The 27,951-nt window shown below is 47.4% G+C and overlaps 1 protein-coding gene across 7 annotated transcripts in view; it reads right to left on the bottom strand.

Moving 5' to 3' along the window:
• Positions 1-27,951, bottom strand: part of RFX2 (regulatory factor X2) — a 104,256-nt gene that overhangs the window by 61,368 nt on the left and 14,937 nt on the right. The gene's annotated exons all lie outside the window — the stretch shown is intronic.

The following is a 27,951-nucleotide window of genomic DNA, read 5'->3' as shown; positions in this document are numbered from 1 at the left end:
TTTGCTGTGAACCTAAAACTGCTCTTTAAAAAAATCTAGGAATAAAAAGACTGACAACCTTCTATTTAAAGATTGACATGACAAGAATGAAACAGAAAAGAAAAGGAAAAAAACACAGATTGCCAATGCCAGGAATGGGATGAGCTATAGCACTACAAATCTCACAGAAATTAAAATGATAAAACGGAACTATTATGAACAACTTTAGCCAATAAATTTAACAATTTAGATCAACTAACACTGTTTTGAAAAACACAACAAACCCAAACTGACCAAGATAAAGTAGAAAATGTGCAGTCAGGGTTTCCCTGGTGGTCCCGTGGTTAAGAACCTGCCCTGCACTGAGGGGAGAGCCAGTTCGATCCCCCGCCAGGAAGATCCCACATGCTGTGGGGCAACTGAGCCTGTGCATCACAACAACTGAAGCCCACGCTCCACAACTACAGAAGCCCATGAACTGTAGAGCCTGCGTGCCACAGTGAGAGAAGCCACAGCAATAAGAAGCTCATGAACTTCAACTAGAGACAGCCCCCACACAGCAATGAAGACCCAGCCCAGAGAAAAATAAAAATTAATTAAAAATAAATAAAAAAATAAGTTCTTAAAAAAAGACAATATATGGTCACACAAAGAAATTGAATACATTATTGAAAACCTCCTTACAAAGAAAAGTCCAGGCACAAACAGTGTCACTTGTGAATGCTATCCAACACCATAAAGGGAATTAACACACAAATTCCACCAGAAAATAGAGAAAGTAATACTTAACAACTCATTTCATGGGTCAGCAAAGTCCTGATGCCAAAATTTGATTTAAAAAAATTATAAGAAAAGTATTTAGACCATTATCTCTCATGAGCACACTTACAAAAATCATAATAAAAATAACAAATCAAATCTAGAAATATATAACCAATATAACCCATACTTACATTGTCAATTGACTTTTTTAATGGTGCCCCAGCTCTCTTCCTTCTCAGTTGATTTTTGACAAAGGTGTCAAGGCAATTCAACAGAGAAAGGAAGTCTCTTAAACAACTGATATATCCACATGGGAAGAAGAAAACAAATGAACTTCGACCCCTGCCTCACACCATACACAAAAATGATTTTGAGTTAGATCACAGACTTATACATAAAAGTTAAAACATGATACATTAGATTTCACAAAAATTTTAAACTTCTGCTCATTAAAGATTTCATCAAAAGGCCAAATTGTTAAGTTCCAGTCTAGGAGAAAATATTTGCAAAAATTGTTTCTGACAAAGGGCTTTTATCCACAATATATAAAAAACTCCCTACAACTCAATAATAAGAAGAAAATCTAATGGGCAAAAGACTTGCATAGGCACTTCATAAAGGTATACAGATGCCCCATAAGTATATGAAATAGTATTTAACATTGATAGTCACTAGGGAAATGCAAGTCAAAACCACAATGAGATGCCACGAAACACTCAACGACTAGAACAGCTAAAATAAAAATCTGACAACCAGTGTTGTGAGCACATGCAGAAACTGTAACTCTCATGCACTTGTGGGGTGTCAAATGATACCACCACATTGGGGAAAAGGTTTGGTAGTTTTCTAGTAAGTTCAACCTACCATTTAAGGCAGAATCCTTCTCCTGGATGTTTATCCAAGAGAAATGGAAACATATGTCTTCAAAAAACTAGCACATTCATAGCAGTTTTCTAGCCAAAAGGGAGAAAAAACCCAAATGTCCATCAGAAGAAGAATGAATCAGAAACTGCAGATTGTGGTAAGTTGAAGATGCAGAGCATAATCCCTCAAGCAACCACTGAACACGGACACACACACAGACACAGCCAAAAAGCTGATGGGGAAAGCAACTTACTGAGAGATAAGCGTGAACTGCAGATAGCACGCGGGTGAATCTCAAAGTCATTACACTGAGTGCAAGAAGATGGATCCGAAAGAGTATGTTCGTAATACAGACTAGCTAATTAATACAAGGTTAAAGAAGAGTCAGAGGAGTGTGGGCGCTGGGCCTGAGAAGGGACAGGGGAGCTTTGAGAGGGGTGGATGGGCACGTTCTCTATGTGTCAGGACGCGTATTACACGGGAAATCCACCTGCCCAAACTGGACAGCTAAAGATTTCCACATTTATTGTCTGTCTTTTTTTTTTTTTATGTGGACCGTTTTTAAAGTTTTTATTTAATTTGTTACAACATTGCTTTGGTTTTATGTTTTGGTCTTTTTGGCCACGAAGCATGTGGGATGTGGGATCGTAGCTCCCTGACCAGGGACTGAACCCACTTCCCTGAACTGGAAGGTGAAGTCTTAATTACTGGACCACCAGGGAAGTCCCTATTGTCTGTAAATCTTAACCTATAAAAACCTTTACTAGCGAGTGGAGGATGGGGAGGGGGTATCTGTACAGGCGGCACAAAATGTAGAGTGCTGATGACTGTAGAGACTGGTGGCGGCTACTAGGCATTCATCACCTGCATGTTTCTCCATCTATTTGCCCTGAAGTGATGGGATCAGATGCCAGGATCTTAGTTTTCTGAATGTTGAGTTTTAAACCAACTTTTTCACTCTTCTTTTTCATTTTCATCAAGAAACCCTTTAGTTTTCTTTGCTTTCTGCCATAAGGGTGGTGTCATCTGTGTATGGAGATCCAATCTGTCAATCCTAAAGGAAATCAGTTTCCTGAATATTCATTGGAAGGACTGATGCTGAAGCTGAAACTCCAATACTTTGGCCACCTGATGCAAAGAACTGAATCATTGGAAAAGACCCTGATGCTGGGAAAGATTGAAGGCAGGAGGAGAAGGGGATGACACAGGATGAGATGGTTGGATGGCATCACTCATGCAATGGACATGAGTTTGAGTGGGCTCTGGGAGTTGGTGATGGACAGGGAAGCCTGGGGTGCTGCAGTCCATCCATGGGGTCGCAAAGAGTTGGACATGACTGAGTGACTGAACTGAACTGATCCTGCATGTGGATTTTGTTGATGCTTGAAAATTCCATAACAGCAAGTTAAACCAGAAAAGTCATCCTGCTATTGGTTTTCAGCCACAAAGAGTGAGTGCTGGGTCCTGCCTTTCTCCACAGCACTGGTGCTGAGGTAGCAGCCCGTGAAGAGGGGACCAGCAGTTTCAGGGGTCCTTCTGGAAGGTGTGAGGCGGGGTCAGGGTGACTGACCCCCCAGGGGCTGTGGGAAGGTAGCCAGCCTCGAGGACAAGGGCAGCAGACACCGCACACAATGTGAAGTCCTTGGCACTTCCATTTTCCTGCTCACCTGGGTCAGGCTCATGGGTGACTGCAATCTACTTGGGTGGCTGAGCATCTGCTCTGAACTTGAACTTGTGATCAGAACTCGGAGTCATTCCATTGCGTCTTCCTGCTTGTTCTACCACACTCACTCGTCCTCTCTCCTGTTCTTCTTCCCCAGGCCAGGACTCAAGCCTTCTTTCTCTGACGGGTTTCCGTCTTTGGCCGCTGCCTGGAACAGAACCCATGGCCCAGCCTGGCCAGGTTGGCCCAGAGCTCTGTGTGGCTCAGAGACACGCCCAGTGTGTTGTTTGTAAGCCGAGCATGGTTCCTTTGTCGTGTGCTCCAAGATAAGGGCAGGCTTGAGAAAGTGGGAACACGCAGGGCCATGGGGGCAGCTTTCCCCTCCTGGGCCAGCCTGGCATTTAGAATGCACGTCTGACCTGCTGGAGACGCTGCCCAGGAACACCCACCAGTGCGAACAGGGGCGAGGGTTCCTGAGCATCTGTGAAGGGACCCAGTAGAGACCCACTGTCAGCAGCCCTGGATCAGGGCCTCGATGAATGAATCTGCCCGGGCACAAAGGGAAGAGGCTTCTGTTGACAGGAAAATACTCTGGTTACCCAGCAACCAGTAATGACAGGAAAGGAAATGTAGAAAAAGCTGAGGGCAATTTCTGGGCCCGGTTCCTAGCCTGGTGCTGACTCACCGCGACCTGAAGCAATGGCCTTTCTATTCCTGCTCCTCCCTGAGCCAAGTGGAGGGATCACCTGCCTTGCATGGGTCTCTCGACATTTAGGAAGCTGCTTGTCATCTCTGGGTAATTAGGGGAGGGCAGCCTGCTGGGTTTTGGTTCCCTTTGTTCTGAATGGCCAATTAACTTCCACTCTGGGGCTTCCCTTGTGGCTCAGCTGGTAAAGGATCTGCCTGCAATGTGGGAGACCTGGGTTTGATCCCTGGGTAGGGAAGATCCCCTGGAGAAGGGAAAAGCTACCCACTCCAGTATTCTGGCCTGGAGAATTCCATGGACTGTATAGTCCATGGGGTTGCAAAGAGTCAGACATGACTGAGCAACTTTCACTTCACTGGGGAGTCGCAGACCTTTTACTCTTACTTTGGGGAGAGACACGTGGCCTCTGCTGGTATTTGGTGGCATTCGATGGCACCTGGGTCCATAAGCAATTCATGTCTTCCCTATGGACGAGAAGCCACAAGTCCAGAATGTTCTCAAGAGCACGGGATGTCTTGCACCCCGGGGTCTGGCTTGACACCTGTGTTGACATTCGCAGAGTTGTTACGGGGACCAGAAGCATCAGGTCACTTTGCTGCTCATGGGTCCCCGCCAGTCTGAGGCCGGGCCTGGGGAGCAAGCCATGTGAGGTCTACTTTCTCAATTGGCCCTGCTGGGGCGTGGCCCCTGCTGTGGGCTGGTTACCCAGCGGAGACCTGTATGCTTGCAGAACGAAATGCCCCTCTCCTCTTTGCTGAAAAGTGGATCCTACAGCACTCCATCAAGGAGATCAAACCAGTCAATCCTAAGGGAAATCAGCTCTGAATATTGGAAGGATTGATGCTGAAGCTGAAGCTCCAATACTTTGGCCACCTGATGAGAAGAGCCGACTCATTGGAAAAGACCCTGATTCTGGGGAAAGATTGAGGGCAAAAGGAGAAGGAAGTGACAGAGGACGAGATGGTTGGATGGCATCACTGACTCAATGGACATGAGTTTGAGCAAGCTCCGGGAAGATAGTGAAGGACAGGGAAACCTGGCGTGCTACAGTTCGTGGGGTCGCAAAGAATCGGACAATATTCAGTGACTGAACAACAACATAATCATCCATGGAGGTAGAAATCACATCCTTTCTATCTTTGGCCCTCCCAGCCCCCTCCCCTCACTAGGCACTGATGCAGGGTCCCCACTGTGGATAATCGGCAGGTCATTCTCCGTGAGGGGCTGGCCCAGGCACTGTGGGTGCTGATGGCACCTCTGGCCCCCACCCACCAGATGCCAGGAGTACCTCCCCCACCCTGAGTCTCCAGACACTACCGACTGTCCCTGGGGCGGGGGACAGGGTTGCCTCACTGGAGCAGCAGCATCTTCAGGGACTGTGCAGCCTCTGGGACATGAAACAGACAAATGGTGCTTGAGAACGAGACTCAAAGACAGGTTGAGAACAGGGACAATGACAGGGCGGGCCCTGTGGTGACCTGGGCCCCAAATAGTTGAAATTCTGCTAGATGAGGGGCACAGAATGAGGGGGGAAACAACTGGACCTTTTAGAATCTACCACTCTTTCTAAGCATCATAATTTCAACTCACATCAAGGCTGACCCAACACTGGCCTAAACCTTTCGGATGCCCTGGCATTCTTCTGTCAATTCTCAGGTTTTTTTTTGTTTTGTTTTTCCTTTTGCAGCCATAGACTCTGAGGGATCAGAATTGGCTCTGAGTCGCTCTGGAATGAAGTATCTTCAGAATTCAAATTCCTTTTTCTTTTGGTCAGAATTGGGCTTCTGTTGCTGTTTTCGTGACGGGAGCCAAGCCATCCCTCCTTCTCCAGCAGAGACAGGATCAGGCCCCAGCCCTTGAAACTGGCCGTCAGAGGCCTCTAAGCATGATGCCAGGGTGGGAGGCAGGCAGGTGCTCAGCCGGTCACAGGGGTCAGAGTTGTGTGGGACATGCCCCTCCGAACTCCAAGGACCACGACCTTCCCCCACATTGTAATGGGGCAACGCTGTCTCACTTTCCTCCTAAAGAGACATGATTTGACTATGAATGTAAAAATCGTCCAGACTTAGGTGTGGTTACCTCATCTGGGATGTGGTCTGATTTTAGTTACCACTGACAACGTCACAGATTCAGGGGAAAACGTGAATCAAAAAACCGTCAGCCTGGGACTTCCCTGGTGGTCCAAGGTCTAAGACTCCGTGCTCCCAATGCAGGGGGCCTGGGTTCGATTCCTGGTTAGGGAACTAGATCCCGCGTGCTCTAACTAAGACCCCCTCATGCCATAACTAAGATCTAGCACAGCCAAGAACAAACAAACAAAAAACCACACCAGCCTGCCCTGACATTCTCATGCAGCAAATGTACTTCTGGAAAGCACTCTAATTCCATCCCCTCATAGTAATCACTTAAACTGCACGAGACTTGGGTTCCAGGGAATTCCCCCCTGGTTGGGCAGGGGGAGGCCCCCCCCAAAATTCAGCGCATCAGTCACTTATCTGTCCCAGGAGGAGGGTTGCTGAGAAGTGTCATCTGCTCACCCAGGTACACATGCACCCACAACACACACACACACACACGCACACACACGTATACCCATACACAGGAACCAACGCACACTGACATACCTGTGTATACACACATGCAAGCACAGAAACATACAGGGCACACGGACACACTAATACACACGCATGTGTACACACACACATACCCCCACAGGCAACCTGAGGAAACTGGACGCAAGCACTCGTAAGGCACTGTTGCCATTTTCTTACTCTGGATGTTTCTACTAAACTGAAGGTTGGCTAGACCCCCGGGCTCAGGAGGGAGAAACTAATGATTCTTACAGTAAGCGGAGGGACTCCTATGTGTACATGTCTGCACACTTGCGTTTAGTTCTCTCTGCAGAGAAGTTCCTCATCCTGGGGTTCTGCTCTGAACTGTACCTCTGTCACCCTACTTGGTGAAACAACCTCTCCATCCCAGACCTACCACCTCCACCGCATCGTCTACCTGCCCCTCACATCCTCCTCCATCCAGCCCGGATCCCAACCTGCTGTTTCTACCCCTCTCTTGCTGGTCAGCTCCAAGGTGCTTACTCTGGCCCACAGGGCTGGGTCACTCTTGGAAATGGGGCTGTCCCGGGCCCTGTGGGTACCGAGCAGCATCCTCAGGCCCCATCCCCCTTCGAGGCCAGGAACACCTCTCCAGTCACAACAACCATAAATGTGGAGACATCCCCCAGGGTCCCCTGGAGGGGTCTGGGGGTGAAGCCAGCTGGGATGAGAGGAGCTGCCCCTGTTTCCTGGAACTGTTCGTAAATCACAACCTCGTTTTCCACACAATCCCAGGAGTCTTGTCTGCGTGTCAAAAGTTTGAGAAGAGCTGCTTGCGACTGTCTCGGCCTCAGCACTAGTGACTTTGGGGGCCCAACATCCTCCATGGGGGGCAGTCCTGGGTGCTATAGAGCAGCCTCCCTGGTCCCCACCCATTCGATGCCAGGAACACCCCCAGTCGTGATGACCACAGGTGTCCTCAGACATCGCCCAGTGTCCCCTCGAGGCAGGGTCATCCCCCAGGAGACTCCCTGGTCTGAGGCCACAACCTCGCTAAGCATGGCGTTTCCACACCCAACACACTCTTCTGGGTGCCGGGGGCCTCGTGTCTGCCTCCTATCATGCAGCTGTGCGTGTTAGAAAACAAAGTCTGGGTCTTAGTCATCCTTGAGGACCCCTCCCAGCCCCTAGCATGTTGCCCACGATGGATGACCCCCCGGATGTGGTTTGGAGTGAGCGGGTGCAAGGGGACCCCTCACAGCTGTTGGGGGCTGCCTGCCCTGTCTGCCTCCACTGAGCCAGCCACCGGGTCTGCCTCCCACTGGCCAGGGTCCTTGCCCTGGGGTCTGGGGCGCAGTGCTATCAGTGTTTTGCTTTTTTATTTGGGCAGGTGTGAAAGGCATTGAGTTAACTTGTCCCCTTCTTGAGTGGCCCCTACAAAACAGAGGAGCGAGCAGGAGGGGGAGGGGGTAGGATGATGAGGACCAGGCCAGGCACTGCTTCCTCGACCAGCATCTTCTGGGTCTGAGCCGGTGACAACCCAGCCCAGGATAGGGCTGCCTGGTACCAGGCCACTTCCTGTCCCCCTCAGCATCCCAGAGATAGCCAGCGACCACAGGTGATGAGCAGCACCTCTGTGACAGATTCGGGCCCAAAGGAGAGGCTGGCTGGCTTTACCCGTGTGACAGCACACCAGGACCTTCCAAGTCACCCCCAACTCCCCGCCGGTCATCACCCCACTCCGGGATTTTAAAAGCAGAGAAACAGACTACCTAAAAATGGAGAATGTCTCCTTGATGTGAGAGCAGGGGAGGAGCCCTTAAAAACTCCAAGCACGATAACTCTATCCCCCAAGGGAGGAAGGGCTACTTCACCCAAAGATGTGAGGTGCCCAAGCTGCCAGGCCTGCTATGTAGGGGTGGGGTGGGATGGGGAGATGTCCATGGGAATTTTATTAAATGATCAATTTAAAAGAAAAGTTTAAAATTAGGGACTTCCCTGCCAGTCCAATCCTGGAGAAGGCAGTGGCTACCCACTCCAGCATTCTTGCCTGGAGAATTTCACAGAGGAGCCTGGAGCGCTACAGTCCATGGGGTTGCAAATAGTCGGACATGACTGAGCAACTAACACAGTGCTTAAAAGAAAAGTTTAAAATTAGAGACTTCTCTGGTGGTCCAATGATTAAGACTTGGCCTTCCAATGCAAGAGGAGCGGGGTCGATCCCTGGTGGGGAAGCTAAGATCCCACATGCTTCTGGGCCAAAAACCAGAACGTAAACAACAGAGGTAATATTGTAACAAATTCAATAAAGACTTTAAATAAATGATCAACATAAAAAAATCTTAAAAAATAAATAAAATCAGGCTGTGCTGTGCTCGGTCATATCCGACTCTTTGTAACCTCATGGACTGTAGCCCGCCAGGCTCCTCTCTCCAGAGAATTTCCCAGGCAAGAATATTGGAGCGGGTTGCCATTCTCTTCTCCAGGGGATCTTCCCAACCCAGGGATCTAACCTGGGTCTCTTGCACTGCAGATGGATTCTTTACGACTAGTGCCACCTGGGAAGCCCCTGGAAGATGACTTTCCTAAACTGGGACCGCATCCAAAACAATTTTCCGGAATGCAGAGCAGCATTTCTTTTGGAAGAATTTATATTCCTCAGTATGTAACAATCTATAATTCTCCTGCTGCAGGAACAATTGTGTGTTCTAATTAACCTTTGGGGTAATCTTCATGTAAGTCAGAACTTACTCATCTTGATTCCAGCAACGTTTGACCTAATTGGATATGTATGTATCTTTTTAAATTTATTTGGCTATTTCGAGTCTTAGTTGTGGCATGTGGGATCTAGTTCCCTGACTAGGGATCGAACTTGGGCCCCCTGCATTAAGAGAGGAGTCTTAGCCACTGAACCACGAGGGAAGTCTCATAATTAGATCTTGATTACATCTAATAGGGATGACATCTAACAAGATTTTTTTTTAACAGCTTGCTTTAATTGTTTTAGAACACAAATGACATCCTGTGATAAGTTTTGGCTGCAAAACAACATTGGGAAATGTGTTCAGATCCGTTACATTGTCGTAAGACCTGAGCTGAAATGCTGATATGAAGGTGCAGAGAGAATGTTCTGGGGGCTTCAGCCAGAATCGCCCGCCAAAGAGAAACACAACAACAACAACACAAGGAAACACAAATCTGCGCGACTCGGCAAGTCTCCCTGCAAGGGCTGCTCTACTGACTGCGGGCTGCTGCGTTCTTACACGGGTGGCAGTCGTGGGGTGTCGGCGGCCTCCATCTGACGGCCCACACTCAGATGAACAAGGCAGGATCAAGTCCCCACCAAAAACTTGCCCTGGCTAACATTTCTCAATTTATAGCCCTGGTTGGTGGGCGGGCGGTGGTGCAGGGAGGAGGGAAAGAAATGTGTCACAAGCTTTGAATGAAGTTCATGGGCAGTGTTTACCTCAGCAACCGAGTCCAGTAAACAAGTGTTCTCTCTGCTGGGGAGTGACACTGTTTTGATCAAAAGCCACCCTGTGCAAAGTGGCTGCAAAGCGCCCCTCAGCAGGGTGAGGATCTGGTGGGAACATCCTGCTTCTTTTTTTCTGAAAAAACCTTTTTTGGAGTATAGTTGATTTACAAAGTTGTGTTAGTTTCTGCTGTACGGCAAAGTGAGTCAGTTGTATGTACACATGCATCCACTCCTTTTTAGATTCTTTTCCCAAACAGGTCATTGCAGAGCACTGAGTAGAGTTCCCTGTGCTATACAGTAGGTCTTTATTAGTTATCTGTCTTATATATGGTAGTGTGTATATGTTAATCTCAATCTCCTAATTTCCCTCCCCCTCTTCCTCCCTGGTAACCATAAGTGTGTTTTCCACATCTGTGACTATTTGTTTTGTAAATGAGTTCACTTGTACCATTTTTGTTTTTTTAGGTTCCACATATAAGCAATGTCATAAGCATAATGTACACACTCCCCTGAGGATCACCTGCATTCCCAAATTCTTAAGAGGAATATTGAAGAACCAGAAGGTTCAGGGTTCACTTTCCATCACCAGCCACCCTGACATGTGACTGTCTTTACGAGTGAGCTGTTGAAGCCTAGCTTTTCTGCTATTTTGGAGCAACAGGAATAAAAACTTTATGCTGAAAAATGACAAAGGAGTTGAAGTTTATCAAGGACCTAAGATAAGTAGGCTAGATGGGTAAAGATGTTTATAAACACAAGAAATTAGATCAAAAAAGATATTCGACTGGAGACTGAAATAAGTCTGCAGCTGAGAAAAGTCTAGGACATATTCAAGGGACTGAAAGTTCCTTTGTTGTTGTTGTTGTTTTTCTCCCAACAGCTCCTCCTGGTTTGCATGGATGGGATACCAGTGTGACAACACAGTTTCTTCTAAATCGACCCTCGGTGGACCCACGTCTACCTGTGGTGGCAGATCAAACTCAAACAGTTTCACCAGGGAAAAATATATGCAGATGTTCAATTAAAACCTGGAGTCCGCAGTCCTGGCACTGTTTGCCGGCCCTCATTGTTTGCTGAGTAACAACGGTTGCCAGGGGCGACGCAGTCCACTCCCGTCTCCAAGAGCCTGTTGCTGGGCAACTGCGAGAATACTTCCCAAACCAAACAATGTCATCCCAGAGCAATCCCCTCTATCTCACATTAACCAGATCTAAAAAAAAACCCTCCCAAATATGTAATCTATTATTTTCAGAAGCCCAAAGAGAAAGGCAAATAATCTCCTCTCTATAGTAACCGAGGGGAAAACAGTTTACCATATTTGTTCTGAAATAACAAAACCTAAGAAGGACCAACTTTCTCCGTGGAAAGCATCAGAGGAGGGACTTCTTTAAGCCTTCCTAGTGCTGGGAGGAGAAAGTGCCTTTTTCTCCAAGAGGAAAGAATTTATTTATCACCAAGCCAACAAGGTGGGGTAGCTCGAAACTGCACCCAGGTTTTCTGGGCAGTGATTACACAAACTGAAACAGCCCGGAGATTCAGCTATTTGAAAAACACGTAAGAACAGAGAAGTACATACCTAATTAAAAAGACTTTTGAGAACGTCAAGTGCGTAAGAAATAAGTGCAAAGGAAACCATGGACTTGGCGTTAGAAACATCCTGCGACAGTATCCTGCAACAGTACGGGAAGAAACCGGCAGCACCTGGCAACCTGGTGTCTGCTCTCCCCCCCACCCAATCCCCCCTGCTCCGAGAGGGGAAGTCTCCCGGAAGAGGAAGCGAGGCCACACTGGGGCCCCCAGATGGCAGGAAGCACAAGGGCACACAGGGAGAGGCCACAGGGAGGTCCCTAGTGTTGGCCAATCTTGACCCACAGAAAAAAGAAAGCCAGCTGAACTCAAAGACAGAGAGCTCCAGCTTGGTAGAGCAGTACAGGCTGTGCCTGGGTCCCAGGGGTCTCTGGACCAGGAAAAGGGAGAGGGGGCAGCCCCCCATCTTACAAAGGGATTGGGGGGTTCTAAGCTATGGTCTGATTTTAGGGGGAGCGCAGCCAAGGATCTTCGAACACATTGACTGAATGGGGAGCACGTGACTCCAGCCACAAGGGTCAACATTTCAGATGATCAAAGCAAATGACACTAAGAGACTGGTGCATAACTAAAGCTCTTGCTTGGGACCTGGCCCGTGGTACACAGAATCTTTGTCTTAAAACAGCGTCCAGGAGTCGCTCCTAGGATAGACGGATGCATGTCCTTGAGAAGGGAAGGTAGATTCCCATGTTGTTAAGACTCTGAACCTGGGCTTCAGGGAGACTAGGAACTCCAGGTCAAACTCTTGGGCCGTTTACCCAGGGCTAAGCAGTGATGTGGAGTGATCGTCATGCCCATCTCTAGTTCTGGGGTTGCCAGGGGACAGGGCTCAGTCTGCCTGGACTCCCCATCTGGAGGGAAGCTCTGCCATGCAGCTGTGAGGACCCCAAAGCCCCTGTCCAGAAAGAGGATAGACACAGGCATCCTAGTTGCATTATTCATTGATTCGAACCAAAATCCATTTACTGACTGCTCAGCCTGGGCAGGCATCGCCCAGGAATCAAAGCAGACCAAATTCCCTTCCCTTAGGAGTTTATGTTCTAGTAGGCAATGGGGGGACAGGGGAGAGAGACTGTAAACAAATGAGCAGATAAATATATACTGCGTCAGGTGGTGACAGATGCCAAGGGCAGACGGAGCAGAGCTGGGGCTGTGGGGTGGGGGGAGAAGGGGCTGCAGCTTTAACGGGCTGTCACATGCCTTCCTGAAAAGACTCATTACAGAGACGAGGAGCGTGAGGCGCAGAGCCATTCAGGTATTTTTGGGAAAAGCATTCCTTTGAAGGGAACAGCCACTGCAAAGGTCCTGAGGTGGGATCATACTTGCCCAGTGACTAGTGCTGAGGGAACCAGGAGATGAGCAGCAAAGAGCCACACAGACCACCATGTGGGCTCTGGTTTTCACTTTGGGTGCAATCCAAGCGACCAAAGAGTTTCAGCCCAGGAATGGCCTGATTTGACTTGTGTTTTAACCAGGTTCCTCTGGTTACAGGGTTGAGAGTGGGTGAAGAAGAAAGAGGGTAGAGGCAGAGACTGCAGTTAAGAGGTGAATGTGGTCATGCAGGTGAGAGATGATGACGTGGCCCAGGCTGGGTGACAGTGGCAGAGGGGTGCCAGTCAGACTCTGGATAAACACAGGGGGTGGAGTCAGCAGGATCTGCTTATGGGCGGATGCAAAGTGTGGGAGAAAGAAGTCAAGAGTGTCTTAAAGACTTTTTTGCAATTAAAAGGATGAGAATAGGAAAACTGAAACAGAAGCAGGCCTGGGGTGCAGCCAGGAGTCGATTTTTAAAGGTGTGAGGGGTGAGAGGCTCAGACATCTGAGTCGGAATACTGAGAGATTCAGGTGGATACACAAGCAAAGGTTTGAGAGGCAAGAGTAAGCTGGAGTCATCGTGTATAGAGGAGGTGGGCTGGAGCCAGCAGTATACAGATGACATAGGCTGGACCCATGAGTGTATATATGACATAGGCTGGAGCCAGCAGTGTATAGATGATCTATTTTAAGCCACGAGACTGGCTGAGCTCATAAAGGGAGAACAGAGAAGAGACCCAGAGCCAGGCTCTCCATCATTTAGAGATCCTAAAAGAGAAGGACTCCAACAAAAGGGCCTGAAAAGAGGAGGACATAGAAGTACGAGCAAGTGGTATCCTGAGCACCAAGGAGGGGGAAATGACCACTGGACTCAGGGAGGCAAAGGTCACTGCGACTCTGACAGAGCAGTTTCAGGGGAGTGGTGTGGCCAAAAGGCACAGGGATTGGGCCAGGTTCAGGAGAGACCAACAGTTATGGAACCAGAGAACCAGGAACAGATAAGATTTGTCAGGAATCTCTACTGGAAAGAGGAAGAGAGGGACGGTGTGGCAGCTGAGAGAGGGTTTCTGTAAATGGAAGAAGCAACAGCAGGTGTGTGTCATGACGGGCAGGATCAAACAAGAGGGACTGACTTGGGAGCGGGGTGAGGATTGCTGGCGGCTTGTCCATGTACAGATGGGACAGGAACAGAAGTCCTGCAGGAAAGAGGAGGGGCTGGCCAGGGATAGGTGCATGGATGTCTGTCCACCAGCCCAGGATGGAAGGCAGAGCCTTGGCCCAGATGCAGGTGTCACCAAGTCATAGATGGGTTACCCCAAACCCGAAAGTCCCTCCTGGGATCTCCCAGTCTCCAATCCCATTCCTCAGCCACAGGATCCACTTGTTATGATTCCAGGGCCCTCGGGAGTCTACTTGGGGTTGAGGGGAGCTGGGCATCACACACAACCACTCATCAGGTCTCCAGACTCACAGCAGAGCCTCCAGTAGCCCCCAGGCTTGGGGGCTGACTGTAGCTGGGAAGGAGCCCTCAGGCTGCCTCTCTGACCCCACCACTCCATGTGACTTTGGAAGGAGGCAGGGCCTGGGGGAGGTGCTTAGGTCATGAGGGTGGAGCCCTCATGAATGGGATTAGTGCCCTTATAAAGGAGACCCCAGTGATCCAGCTCACCCCTTCTATGCCATGTAAGGACACAGTGAGAAGGTTGTGACTCAGAGAAGGCCCTCATTGATCACACTGGTGCCCCGAACTCAGATTTCCAGCTTCCAGAACTGTGAGCAATGAATTTCTGTTGTTTATAAGCCTCCCAGTCTGTGGTATTCTCTGAAACAGCAGCTTGAATGGGCCAAGTTAGGCCAAGAGCTATCCCCTAACCCCATGGCTCCCCATCAACAGTCTAATAGAAGCCCTGTCCTCCATGTAGACACACGATCTGCCCTTTTTATTGGTCTTTATGGTGACTAGAAACCTCTTTGGAAATCCATCAACATGTCTGATCTTTTCATGTCCACGTAGTACCAGAAATTCATTTCTAGACATAGATTTTTCTTGCCAGGTCAACATTCAAACCCGCAACCATAAATAGGAAGCTCTAGGGTCGCACAGAAAAATAAAAGCGTATATCTTCCTAAGTCATGTTTGAACTATGCGAGATTACTGAGAAATTTAATGCAAGATAAGCGAGCGAGGCCAAGAATCTTGCTGTGAGGATTTCAAGAGCAGAGCTCTGTGGCTCTGGGTAATGTGTGGATGCGGGCCAGCTCCCAGAGTCCCGCCTGTTTTAGGGAGGGGAGGACCCTCCACGGCTTGGAAGTAGTCTCAGGTCTCTGGGCTACAGCTTTATCTCGACTGGCCTAGGACCAAAAATCTGGTCTGAGATCCCTTCCACAGCACCCAGGGAGGTCTCAAGAAATGAAAATAAAGCGACAAAGGCAAAATCAGGAATATTGATCTCATCCATCAGCTCCTCTCTCCCTATCACAAACCCCCATCCAAACTTACATGGACAAAAGGACCTTCTATTCATGGTCCCATGCAAGTTTCAACCCCAGAGCCAAACCTCAGGGTGCTCTGACAAAATGGAGCAAAACAAGGTTCTGTGGTCATTGTTGTTAAATCCCTTATTCTAATTAAACCCAAGGAGAGAAATCATGGAAGTATTTTACATTTTTAGCCTTAGTAAGACTAATTAAGGGCTTCCCTGGTGACTCAACAATAAAGAATCAGCCTGCAATGCAGGAGACGTGGGCTCAATCTCTGGGTTGGGAAGATCCCCTTGAGAAGAAAATGGCAACCTACTCCAGTATTCTTGCCTGGGAAATCCCATGGACAGAGGACTGTGGGGGGCTACAGTCCGTGGGGTTGCAGAGTGGACACGACTTAGCAACTAAACAACAAAAAGCATAATTAATGCCAAGAAGATACACTCAAACTGATTCCATTTTAGAAAGGTATTTTCATCCAAAGTTTGGGGGAGGGGAATGTTAGTTTCAAAATTGAAAAAAGCACCAGAAGACCCTGAAAGTGTTTTCAAGGACATTCCTGTTATTATACATCAAGATTTGATATGAGTCTTCATTTTTCTCAGCAAACAGTTTCTACAGGTGTAGGGTAGGGAAGGACCAGGAGCGGGAAACCAGCAATAGCCCTCAGGGCCCCTGACAAATGCCCAGCTCTGCCTGGTTCTGTTTCTGGTGTCTCCATTCCCAGCCCCATGTTAAGTCAGCTTCTGAAGCAGAGTGAAAGATAATTGGGGGGAGAAATGAAATAAAATGTTCTAGCTCTGCTTGAGAGGTGAAAAGAGAAGCAGATGAGGAAACTTAGCTCAGGTACTGGCAGGCCAGCCTCCCCATCTTCCTTCCCTCTTTTCTCTCACTCAAAACGCTTCCTTGGGAAAAAAGCTGCCTCTCGAACCCTCCCACGTCCCAGCACTGGTCCCAGCTCCTCTTGCTTCTAGAAGTCCCTGTGGCTTGACCACTGTGACATTTGAAAAACATTTGCCACTACTTTGGCGTATATATATTTTAAGATAGATATTTGAAAGATTTCTGTCCAAGTAGAATTGGAAATGATTTGAATAAGGAAAAAAGTAAGGTTGAACTGAAAGGAACAAAAAAAGCCCTCTAATGCTTACTGTGGGCTGGAATCACAAAGACACAACTGCATCTTTGTGTAAGTGAAATCCTCTTTTTCAGGACACAAATGTGGTGCTGAAGGTTAGATTAACTGTGGATGGCTGAGCTCAGTAATTTGGACTGAACGCTCCTCTTTGGGGACCTCAGCATCTCCCTGGCCTGCTGCTCAGTCCTGCTGATTCAGAGAGCATCCCTGAGGATGTGGGACACCGAGAGAAACCCACCCGCTTTCTGATTCTCTAGTAAACAGCAAGTGTGCTTCACCCCTACACGTGAATGACCACGGACAAGCACACAAGGACCACCTAACGACCTCTAGGCAGGCCTTCCCCGGGGGGCAGGGGCTCTGTGCAGTGCCCTGGTCAGGCCAACTCTCAGGAAGATAGAAGACGGGTGAGGGGTGGCCCCGTGCGAAGTGACCAAGGGGACAGATGTGGAATGGGCGGGGTCTTTAGCAGGGATAACACAGAAATTGCCATCATTCATATAGCCGAGAGAGTTCTAAAGCATTAACAGTTTTTTTTACAAGGCTTACACCTTATAAAAGTTACAAAGTATATCTATTTTAAATTAAGCACCCAATCCAACTATAATGCAAAAAGTTGCTTGGTAAGTTTGGTACAGTTCCTGCTAATTGAAAAATAGAGCATCTGTCCATTAGGGTCAGAGGTGGAGCCGGTGGAATCCTGATTGTACCCACAGTGGACGAGGGAGAAATTGTCCTGGACATCTGAACCGCCCCCTCCACCCGACACACAGCACCAGCAAAGTATCCCGCCCCCAGGGTACAATGCGATGGCTGAGAGCAGGTACTCGGATCTGAATCCTGGACTCTCCGTTTACTGGCTGGGCAACGACCTTCAGCCAGTGACTTAAACGCTTCTGAGTTTCCATTTCTTTCTCTGTAAACAGAGAAAACAAATTCTGTCTGCTTTGGCTGGTTGTTTCATTCAATAAAATGAAGGCTACAAAGATGGCCCAGCTCACAGTAGATGTTCAGTGGCTGTTAATTAGTGTTAAGTCACTCCATTCGAAGGCAACCAAGATCAGCGGCTAATGTTCACCTATTTAAATACCTGCAACCCCCAAAGCAGTTATGCACTTTGCTGTTTGGAATTTCAAAGCAGATGCGCCAGATTAGCCCTTCAGGGAGCGCCTTGTGCTCTGTGCTGTAACGCATTCCAGGGCATACTTGTGGGGTTCGTCATTTTGGCCCAAGACTTTGTATTTGTTTCTCTCCCAGCATCATGCCAAACGTGGCAGCTTTCCTTCCAAGTGAACCCTGCCGTACTGCTGTTATGAAGATGACACGGGATCACAGTCCCTTTCCTTTCTCAGAACCATGTCCTTGCCTGAGACTCAAAGCAGTACATCATCCTTTTGGGGGAGTTTAATACCCCATAAGGAGATCCTTTGTGCATTGCCTTCTTTGCCACAAGTTCCTAGGGTTTGCAATGAAACAAAGTGAAAGAGAAGTCGCTCAGTCGTGTCCGACTCTTTGCGACCCATGGACTGTAGCCCACCAGGCTCCTTCGTCCATGGGATTCTCCAGGCAAGAATACTGGAGTGGGTTGCCATTTCCTTCTCCAGGAGATCTTCCCGACTCAGGGATCGAACCCAGGTCTCCCACATTGCAGGCAGATGCTTTAACCTCTGCACCACCAGGGAAGTAATGAAACAAGGTTAGGGCTAATTCAAAGACAGGTAGTATCCCCCTGAGCATGTGCCAGGAGCGAAGCAGAATCAGGCAGCCTGGGTGGTGGAGAGGAGGGGTGGTTCTCACCCGGAAGCAGGGTTTGCCTCTGCAGAAAGTGACCTCCGAGCATCTCTCGAGACCAAGGATATGTGTGAGCCTGAACCACCAGAGAATGAAGAGCTAGCCAGATTGGTGTCTCTTCCCCACCTCTCAGAAATTATCTTACAGAAGCACACGTGTTCTGAGGGGTACACAGACACTGTTCACCAATGTGCACAACAGCATGGCTCCTCATAGCCTCAGTTGTCTGTCAGCTGATTCAACAAAACGGGTTCCATCCATGGCTGGAATATTATTCAGCCACGAAGAGGTGACAGGAATGGACACTCACTGCAACACAGATGGGCCTCAAAAGCATGATGCTCACCAAGACAGGACAGACGCGAAAGGCTGGATAGTGTGTGATTATGCTGATGAGAAATGTCCAGAACAGGCAATCCACAGAAACAGAGAGTGGTTGAGTGGTTGTCAGGGGCTAGAGAGAAGGAGGGTTGGGGAGTGACTGTTAACAGGCGTGGGGTTTCTTTTTGGCATGATGGAACGTTCTGGAGTTAGTGGTGATGGCTCCATTCCCTGGATATACAAAAATCCACTGAACTGCACACTCTAAATGGGCCAAAGTGATGGTACATGAAATTTATCTCATTAAAGTTGTTTAAAAAAAAAAAAGGAATATGGGCAACATTCTGGGTGGCATTATTTGAAGTCACAAAACACTGCAACTAACTCAAATGTCCATCATTTAGGGAAATCATCCAATAAATTATGGTACATCCTTGCTGTAATACCAGGATGTCATTGAAAAGAATGAGGTACTTTCTCCAAGAAAGATCTCCAAGATCTACGGTGCCTTGGCAGAAGATTTTCAAATATTTAAGAAAGAATCTATGTTAAAAAAATTTAGCTATCAGGACTTTCCTGGTGGTCCAGGGGCTAAGACTCCGAGCTCCCAATGCAGGGGGCCCGGGTTCCATCCCTGGTCAGGGAACAAGATTCCACATACTGCAACTACTAAAGAGCCCACAAGCCTCAGCATAAGACCTGGTGCAGCCACACATATATATAAAATGCAGATATATATGCTATAAGGGTTTCCCAGGTGGTGCAGTGGTAAAGAATCTACCTGCCAGTGCAGGAGATCAGAGAGACTCGGGTTTGATCCCTGGGTGGGGACGATCCCCTGGAGGAGGAAACGGCAATCCACTCCGGTGTTCTTGTCTGGAAAATTCCCCGGACAGAGGAGCCTGGCAGGCTACAGTCTTTGGGGCTGCGAAAAGGTTGGACCTGACTGAGCACACATACGAGATATACGCTATAAAACAGGTAAACCTATTTAGGAGGTCAGGAAGGACACACATGTTGTTAACAACGCTTATGTCGCCAGAGGCGAGCGAGTCAGGAGGACGAGAGAGAAACTTACATTTATTAACGACTTCTACAGATGACAGCCCTTTATAGGTTTTTTAAAAATTGTATGTAGGGTTGTTTGTATTACTTGGAAGTGAAAGTCGCTCAGTCTTGTCCAACTCTTCGCGACCTTTGGAATTCTCCAGGCCAGAATACTGGAGTGGGTAACCTTCCCCTTCTCCAGGAGATCTTCCCAACCCAGGGATCGAACCCAGGTCTCCTGCATTGCAGGAGGATTCTTTACTAGCTGAGCTATCAGGGAATCCCCGTTTGTATTACTTATGTATCATTTAAAAAATGGTGATACATTTGTAAGCACTTGAAGGCAAGTCAGTTCTTGCAAATGTGCAGGCTGTACCTAAAGCATGCTGTTTCAGCAGGGAATACCCGTACTGTTCAACCTACTTGGTCTACAGTACACTGCCACTCTCATGACCGGAGTCTTTAATATTGATATTAATTTGACACTGAACATTAAAAGAAACCGTACTGAATAAAGCGACTCACATTTACACGATGTGAGTGCATTCACACGATGGAATACGACTCTGGTAAAAAGAACAAACTCCTGCAACGCCCATCAGCCTGCTGAGTCTCAGATGCATCAAGTGAGTGAGGGAAGCCAGTCTCAAAAGCTGCATGCTGGGCTTCCCTGGTGAGTCAGTGGTGAATAGTCTGCCTGCCAAAGCAGGGGACACCAGTTCCATCCCTGATCTGGGAAGATCCCACGTGCCTCAGAGCAGCTAAGCCCATGCATCACAACCATTGAGCTTGTGCTCTAAAGCCCAGGAGCCGCAACTACTGAGCCCGAGTACCCTAGAGCCTGTGTTCTGCAACCAGAGAAGCCCCCGTAATGAGAAGCCTGTGCCCCCCAACTAGAGAGTAGCCCCCTTTCACCACAACTAGAGAAAAGCCTGCACAGCAGTGAAGACCTGGTACAGCCAAAAATAAATAAAATTATTTTTTTTAAGTGGTTAAAATGGCAATTTTTGAAAGAAAAGGTAAAGGTACATGCCGTGCACCTCCACTTAAATGAGGTTGTGGAGGTGAAACCGCAGGTTGGGGACAGAGCAGGGTGGCCAGGGGATGGTGGCGGGGGGGCGGGCGGTTGAGTGTCTGACTGTTGATGGGCAGCTCAAGAGAACGTACTGGGGTGTTGGAACTGCTCTCTGCCCTCTGGGTGGGTGGTGGTTGCAAGAATCTGGGAGTGTGTGTATGTAACTGTCCACTACTAATGAACCAAAGGAACAGCGTGAATTTGCTAAGTGCAGGCACTACTCTAGGCTCTGAGGATTCACAGGTGATGACAGCCCAGCTTGGGGCACCAACATCCTTGGGCAGGGGAGTCAGACAAGAAACCAGTCACCAGCAACACAAGGTGACTCCAGAGATCTGACGGGGGACAGTCAGGGGTCCTGGGGGAGAAGGGGGCCTTGACAGGCCAGTTAGGGGTACCATGGAGGGTGGCACTGACCCGAGAGTAGGCCAGACCTGCAGGGAGGTGGGAGTGAGCACGCCCAGCACCAGGAGTCACGGGTGCAAAGGCCTTTCAGTAGAGGAGGGCAGGGGGCTTACAGACTCCAGCAGAGACTCCATGGGCACAGCCAAAAGTCAGGATATTATTCTAGCTTGTGAGGGAAGCCCCGGGGGTGGGGGTGTGTGGTACACTATCATCTCACTTATATTCTTAGAGGATTCCCTTGTAGCTCAGCTGATAAAGAATCCTGCAATGCAGGAGACCTGGGTTCAATCCCTGGGTTCGGAAGATCGCCTGGAAAAGGGAAAGGCTACCCGCTCCAGTATTCTGGCCTGGAGAATTCAGTCAGACATGACTGAAAGACTTTTACTTTCAACTTTTCATGTTCTTAGAAGAGCCCTCTTTTCAGACCACTGGGATAAAGAGTGAAAGCAGGAGAATTAGGGAGGAGGAAGCTTGTGCGGCACTTTACTGATCATTAATGTTTCATAAGTTCCTAATCGAGCTTCTGAAGACCTAGATATGGAAGATGGACAGGACTTTGCAAAGAAGCCAAGGCACAGTCACCCCAGTGAATGAAGGGTTCACTCATTCAGTATTTAGTCAACACGAAAGCAAATGATGGGGACTTCCCTGGCGATCCGGTGGCTAAGACTCCTTGATCCCAATGCAGGGGCCGGGGTTCAGTCTCTGGTCAGGGAACAAGAGTGCATGCTGCAGCTAAGACCCAACATGGCCAAATATATAAATATTGAAACAAAAAAGAAAGTAGTGGCCTCTATTATTTTCATGCAGGTAGATTATCACAGCCCACAAGTGTTGACTTACTGATGAGCTCAGTATTAACTGTCCTTATTGACTTATAAATACCATTATCCAAAAATGAAATACGAGTGTACATTCATTTTTTTAAAAAGAGAGCACCCAAGACGGAGGCAATGGACAAAGTGTTGAATTTGTATTTTGGTTATATTAATAGTTATTTGCTGTTTGGGATCAACAGAATAAATTGATTTCAATCAAGTATCGGCAAACTTTCTATAAAGGGCCAGAGCATAAGTGGTTTTGCTTTCATGGGCCCCAAATTCTCTGTTGAGGCTACTCTACTCAGTGACTATCTCTAGAAAACTGCCCAGGACCTTCCACAAGGAATGAACCTGGGGTAGATGAGAAAAACTGGAGACACTAATCCTGTCTTTAAGATTTTGATATAGTGCTCATCATGGATTTTTCTGGCATTGATTTTTATTTTTTAAAATATGCATTTATATGTATTTATTTGGTTGCATTGGGTCTCAGTTATGGCCAAAGGATCTTCATTGTGGTGCAAGGCCTCCAGAAGTTGGCAGTGTGCAGACTTAGCTGCTCTGTGGCTTGTGGATCTTAGTTCTCCAACCAGGGATTGAACCAGTGTCCCCAGCATTGCAAGGCAGGTTCTTAACCACTGGACTACCAGGGAAGTCCCTGATTTTGCTTTTTTTCCAATACTGCATCAAGATAAAATTTGTGTGAGATGTATGGAAAGAGTAACATGGAAACTTGCATTACCATATGTAAAATAGATAACCAAGGGGAATTTGCTGTATGGCTCAGGAAATTCAAACAGGGACTCTGTATTAACTACTCTAGAGAGGTGGGATGGGGAGGGAGATGCAAGGGAGGTTCAAAAGGGAAGGGATATATGTATACCTACTGCTGATTCATGTTGAGGTTAACAGAAAACAGCAAAATTCTGTAAAGCAATTATCCTTCAATTAAAAAATAAATATTTAAAAAGGATACAATTTGTATGGGTTGATGGCTGGGTTTTCTTTGGCCTTTCCTTACATTTTGTGTCCAAGATGACTGTCTTACTGGCCTCGCCCTACTCCTGACTCTCTTCTAATAAAACTTAATTTATGAACATTGAAATTTGCTTTTCATATGCTTTTCACGTGTCACAAAATATTATTCCTTTGATTTCCTTTTTTGAACCACTGGAACATGAAGAAACTATTCTCAGCTTGTGGGACCTGTTGAAAAACAGGTGGCATGCCAGATTGGGCCCCTGCATGCGGCATGCTGTGCTGTTTCCGAGGGTCATTTAAGATTCATGTCTTAAACAACGTAACAAAATTTTAAACGCTTAATTAAAAATTTTTTCATTTTTACTCATCTTCATATTCACATAAAATGATTTTGTGTTAGTCGCTCAGTTGTGTCCAACTCTTTTGTGACCTCACAGGCTGTAGTCCACCAGGCTCCTCTATCCATGGGATTTCCCAGGAAAGAATACTGGAATGGGTTGCCATTTCCTTTTCCCTGGGATCTCCCAGACTCAGGGATCAAACTCGAATCTCCTGTTTGGCAAGCAGATTCTTTATGCCTGAGCTCCCAGGGAAGTCCTAGCATAAAAATACCTGCTATCATACGGGCATTCAAATGACTCTGAACACATCGATTCTACTTTTCTTCCTTTGTGATGTACCTTCTTGCACCCAGGTTCCCAAGCACAGGGCGCCTGCCCAGAATAGCCCAGGAGGCCTGGTGGTTGGTGCAGGAACACCTGTGAGTGGCCAGACTGGCCTTCAGTCTCCCCTCCTCCCCTGCTTTCTCATCTAGGAAGGCCTGTCAACCCAAGAGTATAAACTTCCCAAGTGAGGGTGTGGAAGCGAAATGAGCTAATGCCACGTCACTCAACTTCTCAGGGCCCTTACTAAAGCTGTGACCCTAAGGTTTGGCAGGAGAGGTGGGACTTAACAAGGTCTGAACTATGAAAGAATATGCCTCCTCTAGCGCAACACTGCAAAATGCAAGTGGAGTGCAAGATGCACTATCATTTCTAAATTGTGGTGAATATATATAATACAATTCACCAGCTTAACCATATTTTAAGTGCACAGCTCTGCAGCATTAAGCACGTTCACACTGTTGTGAAACCATCCCCAACATCCATCTCCAGAACTTTCTCAACTTCCCAAACTGAAACTCTGTCCCCATGAAACACTCACTCCCCTCCCCTTTCCCAGCCCCTGGCCCCATCATCTCCTTCCTGTCTCTGTGGATCTGACTCCTCCAGGGACCTCCTATGAGTGGAATCAGACAGTGTGTGTCCTTCTGTGTCTGGCTTCTCTCCCTGAGCATCAAGTCCTCAAGGGTCATCCAGGTTGTAGCAGGTGTCAGAATCTCCTTCTGTTTTAGGTCTGAATAATAGTCCATTGTACAGATGGACTATATTTTATTTATCCATTCATCTTTCAATGGCCTCTTGGGTTACTTCCATCTTTGGGCTACTGTGACTAGTGTTGCTGTGAACACAGGTGTACAAGTATTTGTCCAAGTCTCTAGGTATTTATCCAAAGAGGAACCGCAGGACCATAAGGTAATTGTCATGTTTAATTTGTTTAGGACCCGCCATACTGTTTTCCACAGCAGCGGCCCCATTTCTCATTCTGCTGGTTATGCACACGGTTTCCAACTCCTCTATCCTGTTGCTAATACTTTTTATTTTCTGGGTTTTTTTTTTTTTTCAGTACTAGTCATCCTAGTCGTGTGAAGCAGTATCTCATTGTGGTTTTGATTCATATATTTCTAAATGATGAGTAATATTAAGCATCTTTTCATGTGCTTATTAGCCCTTTAAATATCAGCTTTAGAAAAATGTTTATTCAGGTATTTGTCTATTTCTTGTCTTTCTTTCCTTTTTATGGCCACCCCAAACGGCAGACAGGATCTTAGATCTCCGGCCAGGTGGCAAACACCACCAGATTCTGCATTGGAAGATGAAGTCTCAACCAATGGACCTCCAGGGAAGTCCCCACATTTTGACTTCTTAAGCATCTGTTCCAACACGAACACAATGGTTCTAGATGCTGGATTTCCCACATGAGCAGTGATTCATTTCAGAAATTACTCTTGGGCGCCATGATTCGGGCACCAAATTCCAGAGCAGTTGTGACCCTCTGAGAGGGACCTGTCCACAGGGGACTGCTACCAGGGCTGAGTGTTGGTGAGCAGGAGATCCGAAGGAAGAAGAACTGGAGCTTCCTGATGGCAGAGGACCTGCCCACTCCATGTGTTGGTCTAAACTCAGCCCGGCTCACCGGGCCTGAAAGATGAGGAGGCTTCTCAGAGAGAACGGCCAGGGTGCTGGGAACAGGGGAAGGCCCAGCCTCATGGACATAGGAAGAAAGGGGACTCGGCCTACAGGATGGGTGTGGCCAGACCAAGACTCTTTAATTACAGCAACCGGGAGAAGATAATACAGTAAATATTATCCCCTTTGTCTTAAAAGAAGTGAAAAATAACGTTAAACAGTGCCGGCACGTCCAAGTGTTCACACACCTCCAAGCCAGCATCATGTTCATACACGCTCGATGCTGTACCCAATGCAGGTCAAATATAACCAGAAGAACTAGGCGATCAGCCCTTGGTCAACTTTTCCTGTAAAAGGCCCCACAGTGAATGTTTTAGGGTTAGATGCTCATTTCGGAGACTACTCAGCCCCTCCAATGTAGGGCGGAAGCTGCCACAGTTGATACGTACATGGATGAGTGTGGCCGTGTACCGATAAAACTTCACTTATGGCCCCTGGAATGTCAATTTCATGGAATTTCATGTGTTTCTAAACTATTGTTAATTTTGTTTTTTCCTACTGCTTTAAAATGCAAAATAATAATAATAATCATTCTTATCTCTAAGGGAGAGCCTAGAACAATTGAGGGTAGATAAATGGACAGGTGTCCAACAGGCCATGTCATGTCTAATTGCGTGTTGGTGTGGAAATGTGAGCATTCAGAGACCAAGGACATTTGGAGGGTGATCGCCCACATCCCTGCCCAGTTTCCCTCCTCAAGCAAGAGGATGCAGGCTGTCAGGAAGTCTCTGAAAAGGACGTGCCCACAAGCCAGAGCAGGAGTTGGGTCACGAGGAAGCGAGAGGACAGCCCTCTTGCCCTGTGGCTTCTGACCCTCACTCCCCTCCACCACCCCCTCCACATAGCTCTGATGCGCATCTCCCCCATCTTTATGATTCAGGTCTTTGCGCATTTCACAAAGGAAAAGAATTTGTGGATGCAAGAAAATTGTAGAAGCTCACACTTTTGAGGTGACATTTCTCCAAAGGAGGTATACCAATGGGCAAGGAAAAGATTGTGCTCAAACATCACCAGTCATTTGGAAAACGAAATTGAAAACCACAAGACACTGCTTCACACCTACTAGGTTGGCTATAATAAAAACAAGGGAAAAGAAGACCGTGTCGGCGAGGACGAGGAGAAATTGGAGCCCTCCTACGCTGCTGGCGGGGACGGAAAATGGCGTGGCTGCTGTGGAAAACATTTGGCACCTCCTTTAGAAGTTGGTCACCATATGACCCAGCAACTCCACTCCTAGGTAGTCACCCAGGAGAGATGGAAATCGATGTTTACGCAAAAACTTGTCCACAAACATTCACGGCAGCATCACTTGGAATAACCCCAAGGTAGAAATAATCCAAATGTCCATCACCGGATGAACAGATAAACAAATTGTGGTCCATGCATACAATGGAATAAAATTCAGCCATAAAAGGGAAGGAAGCACTGACACTCGCTACAGTGTCCATGAACTTCGGCACACGAGGCTCAGTGGAAGAAGTCAGTCGCAAACGGCCTCTGATTATAGGATGCCACTACAGGAAACATCCAGAACAGGCCAATCCACGGAGACAGGAGCTAGGTTAGCAGTTACCAGGGGTTGGGGGAGGGGGAATGCGGAGGGGCTCATAACAGGCACAGGGTTTGTTTTGGGGGCGATGAAACACTTCCAGAATTAGATAGGGATGGATACAGAACACTGTAAATATCCTAAAAATCACTGCATTGTACCTTAACATGGTAAATTTTATTTTATGTGAATTTTACCTCAATTAAAAGAAAATGACCCAGCAGGTACGGGCAGATGCCAGACAAGTAGCAAAAAAGACGTTCTATAAACGAATTTGTTCCCATATTTTTTTATTTTTAGTTTTTTGGCTGCTCCAGAGCATGCAGGATCTTAGTTCACTGACCAGGGATTGAACCCGGGCCCTGGGCATTGGGAGTGTGGAATCTTAATCACTGGACTCCCAGGGAAGTCCCTGTCCCTTTGTTCTTTACCTGGAAAGAAGTGAAATACAGCACTGCTCCCAACCATGAGGAAGTTAGGCCTGAGAGCTGACTCAGTTGGAATTCTTTGTACCATTTTCAGAAGTAAACTTGGTTAAGGGACAAAAATCCTTCTCACACACTATTCCTAAGAGACCTTCTGTTTGAAAACCTCAGTGACGTGGGGGAAGGTGTAAGAAAGCCTGCTTTTAAAACGCCACAATGTTTGGTCAGATGTGTCCCGTAAACATAACCAATTTCGGGAATGAGGGAGGAGGGGATAGCTAGGGGCGGGCTTCCCACCATCAGGACTTTGAAAGGAGAATATGTCCTAGTTTGAGAATTGAGAGAAATGAAGACTTCCTGCTCTGTACCCCTCCTTCCAAGTGAACCTCACCACTGGAGGATAAAGAAGCAGTTTCTAGAAGATTTCATATTCATGAAACACTAATAAAGGAAAATCAAATTAGGTGTCTCAGAAGTCTTCAAGGATGTTAAAAAGAAACATATGATCTGTTACATTTAAAGTGGGGGGACAGCTTTGATTATGGGTGGATAACTTTATTCCACTTGGTCTGGATCCTGGTTTTGTGTCATTTGTGTAGAGTCACAGTGTAAACTCTATGAGAAGTCAGATGACATGGAGAGACAGGTTGGAGAGCAGCATCTAGAG

This window comes from Ovis aries, chromosome 5 (genome assembly GCF_016772045.2).
Source record: "Ovis aries strain OAR_USU_Benz2616 breed Rambouillet chromosome 5, ARS-UI_Ramb_v3.0, whole genome shotgun sequence".
Classification (NCBI taxonomy): domain Eukaryota; kingdom Metazoa; phylum Chordata; class Mammalia; order Artiodactyla; family Bovidae; genus Ovis; species Ovis aries.
Note: the sequence above shows the minus strand (reverse complement) of the source record. Positions and strands in the feature narration are given on the sequence as shown.